The sequence below is a fragment of the Lactuca serriola genome, chromosome 5 (genome assembly GCF_051521515.1).
Source record: "Lactuca serriola cultivar US96UC23 chromosome 5, Lser_US96UC23_V15, whole genome shotgun sequence".
NCBI classification, from domain to species: Eukaryota; Viridiplantae; Streptophyta; class Magnoliopsida; order Asterales; family Asteraceae; genus Lactuca; species Lactuca serriola.
The window spans coordinates 351,082,629-351,086,908 of record NC_136412.1 but is presented as its reverse complement, the minus strand read 5'-3'; positions in this window follow the sequence as shown (position 1 = coordinate 351,086,908).

The following is a 4,280-nucleotide window of genomic DNA, read 5'->3' as shown; positions in this document are numbered from 1 at the left end:
CGTTGTTTTGGGCGGAGATAGCTTATGAAACATGTTCATAGTTTCTTAGATGATCAACATAGATTTGATTAATATGCTCATAATCCCAATTGGATCTGAGTAGGAATGTTATTCACGTCGGAACTGGACTAGAACTGAATTACTCGAAAACTGAATAAGAATAAATAGAGGAACCGAAAACCGGACCGATTAAACTTGTACGGGTCCAATTCGGTTCGAGTATTAATTGGTCCGGTTTGCTTATTACTCGAATAAACTGGATAGCATTTACAATATGATTAAGAACCGAATAGAACCGAAAAGAACCAAATAAGTTGTAGTGCTTGGTACTTTTGTTTTTTAACCCAGGGGGTTGTTTTTGTAAGTATTTAAGGTATTATAAATGTAATAAGTATATTTTTGGATGTATTAAACTATTTCTACTGTTGAGTTTCACAAGGTTTTAAATACTACTTTTATTATTTTTTTTAACATGCTATGATGCTACGGTTAAATGCTAACTTATATCAATTCCTTTATAAAAAAATAATGACGATTGATTATAAAACTGTAAATTATATGCATCCAAATCTTGATATATAGTTAATATATTAAACACTAAACTTTAAACACTCAAAAATACATATATAAACATATAAGTTAAACATTAAACATTAAACACCCAAACTAAAATATGAATCTTAAGTTCATCACTATATCTAAAATAACATTTACCAGAAACAAATTAACTATTATGGAATACTGATTGGTAGTTTTCCCATTCCACCTCCATTTTTTATCGCCTCTTACAAATCTTTCGCGACATCATCATATCTCGAAATCTATTCAATGTTGTCCACAATTGAATTTCTTGATTTCCTTACCCAATCTTGGGTGCAAACCAAAACCAATATTATATTTGCGGAAAAAAAAATTCGGTATGGATCTAATATCCACTCGCTGGTACTAAAAGTCGCCTCAGACGCCACAATAGATATTTTCAGTCCCCAAATATCTATCAACATAAACATAGAAAGTGTTAAAATATAATTATGAAAAAGTATGCAAATAAATAAATGTAGTTGCCGAAATTTAGAGGCTAAGGGACTCTATTTATCTGGTTTCCTAATTATCTCCAAGGGATATTCTAGAACCCTAAGGAAGCCTTAAATTTCCGGCCTCCCTTAGACTATTCTATAATCTCTCTCTTGTTCAACTATTGAACAATTACAACTTATATCCTTCCACTTTTAATTAATTCAATTAATCCCAAAATTAATTCCAAATAATTTTTGATTAATTTATAATTAAATAATACTATTTTTAATTAATATATTATTCTCATAACATATTAATAAATTCATTTATTGTTATTTATTAATCATATAATAAATCAATAAATCAATATATATCTCTCTCTTACAAACACACACACACACACACACTAAAAGTCATCATATTCAATTACCAAGTTTGAGGGCAACCCAAAAGGAATTTGTTAATAACTCAATTATATATCAATTTAGTTATTGACTTAGAAACCTAATCCAACATAAACGATGGGAGAAAATAATTTCTCCCACTTCTTTCCCATTGTTTGAAAGCAGCCACAAGAAGCGAACCCTAATCTCCTTTGCTTCCGCCATGTTATCGCCAATTGGAGCATCACCGGCTGCCACCACTCCGAACCACCGTCTCGCCGGAGAACCTTTCTTACGCCTAGCAACCGATGGTCACCAGAATTAAGGAGGAAGTAGAGGAGGAAGGATCAGTCTAGGGTTGTGAAGGTTGAACTTTGCATTGTAATATACTCTTTCTTGTTTCTTTCTCCATTTTCTTAGTCATAAATGCCATCACCACCACCATAAGGGTGGTGGCTGCCTCCGTCGGTCGCCATTACCAAGGTAGTTGTGGGTGGCGATGGTATATACCCCATATTTGTGTCCTTGTGATTTTTGGGTGTTGATTGGATTCAAGACCAATATAATAGCCATTTTTAATCTTGATTGGTATTATAGGCGTGTTGCAAAGTTATTTTATGTAATTGGATCTTGGGCTATTATTTGATGTCTATTTTGCAACTCGGGGTGAGTTTCTCATTACATTATATGTGTGAAATTCATTAAGATTTGTGCTTACCCTTTTCCCTTTAAAATGATCGTTTCAGGATCGATAGGTACTTAGGATGGTAGGGCGTGAGTGTATACACTGGCTTGTTTCGGAGTGATACATTTACATTGGGCCTTTTATATTACTTTGATCTTGGGGGTTTGTTTTGAAACTTTTTGAAATAAAAGTTATGAATTTTAGTTAAACCTATGTTGTTTTAAAAAGTTAAAATTTATTAAAAATTTTGGGATGTTACAAGTTGGTATCAGAGCACAGCTTGAGAGAATCAACCTCACTTTGGTGAGTTCTGAACTCAAGTTTATGACTCGTGAATTATTTTGAAAGAATTTTTTGTAAAAAACAATAGAAATTTTTTTGGGAACATGCGTCGAGGATGCAGTGTGTATAGTGAGCCGAAGCCATAAGAAAATGTTAAATTGTTTGATTTTCTATATTGCTCTCTAGGACATAAGGTGTATGCATGCTAGTGTTGAGTATAGAAGATATTGAAACTGCGTTCGCATTTCTGATGAGGGCTATCATTGAAGACTTAAGTGGTTTCTTAGTTTATTTGGTATGTGATGTATTAAACCACTATATATATATATATATATATATATATATATATATATATATATATATATATATATATATATATATATATATATATATATATAGCCTTAGCTTAGCTTTTTAGGTAAGCTCCCCAAAACTCCCTTTTTGTATCAATATTAGTTAGGTTGAGCAAAACGAAAGACTGTATGTATGTTCCTTTTCTCAATCAATAATATAAAAGAGCTTTGACCAGATTACTTGTAAAATTTGTGTGATTGATTTTCGATTTTGATTCTAATTCCGCACTCGTCATTTCATTTTGGACATCACAATTGGTATCAGATCCAAATCTTGCAGATCTCATAGATTATTACAAGAAACGATTAGAAATGACGCATTTCATTCATGAATCTCGCTCTGTTCTTCAAGTTTTGCAAGTTTTATGAAGTGGAAGTGAAATCTCTTTTGTATCTGGAAAATTCAATCTAGATTTAAAGTTTTTGTTTGAATTTGTTGTTCTCTACACACATTCTTTCATTTGATTCGTGTTATAGAAGTGAAATTGAAGAAGATTTTTGAGTTTTATTCTCAAATTTGTGGTCAGATCCGTTTTCTCTCTCTAGAAACATGTTCAGATTTATTTTCTCTCTCTTCGCGTATTGATTTCTTGTTGAAGATTTAATGGATTCATTGAAGTCAAGGTTGTTAACCTCAATTAGAGCACTTGGATTAAAGGTTACAAATCGAAGTTTTCATTTTCTAAATAGTTAGGAGTGTGGGGTGTTCCTAATCAATCTCTGTTAAAGGATGCTTATGATATGTATAATCTCTATGTTGATGAGAAGATATATGATTACACAGAAAATAAAGATGATAGATATGGATATTGTTATGTAATAAATGATGAGATTTTATCAGAGCAATTTCGTACTATCAAAAGATATGAAGAGTAGGAATATGAAATTTTTTTAAGGAAATATAGAATAGAAAAAGAAAAAGATTATGTTATGAGAAAAGAAAATGAAAAAGAAGATGCTATGAGAAAAGATGTTTGTGTTCATGCTATTCAAGAAGATGTTCTTGGTGTTCTTGATAAAGTTCATGATGTTCTTCATGTTTTAGAGAAAAAGGTGACTCCAGATGATTTTGTTGAGGGGGAGTCAAGTGTTTCTACAAAGTCCTGTGATTCAAAAGCCTTACACTTCGAATCTGGTGTTTCAAATGGTGAATCACAAAGCAAATCTCCTAAAATCATGAAAGTGAACGTGTTTTGTTCTATTGGAACTCAAACAGATGATTTTACATGTTCTATTAGAACTCAAACCGATGATTCTTCATGTTCTGGTAATTCATTTGAAGGAATGGTGCTTTCCATAAATCTATTATTCAAGATGTTCAAATGTACGAAACTCAAAAATTTTGTGTACCAAAAGCTTCTGATGTTCAAATTCTGAAATGTGATGAGGTAGTTCAGATCCGAAAATCAGTTTTGAAGTCTCGAAATTTGAAAAAGAAGAAGAAGAAGAAGAGAAAGGTGAAAAAGGTTTGCGTGCCAAAAATGAAAGTTTCTAATGCTCATGAAAAAGTTCAGAAAGTTGAAACCAAGCATGTTGAAAGAAAATTCACTTATCATATTC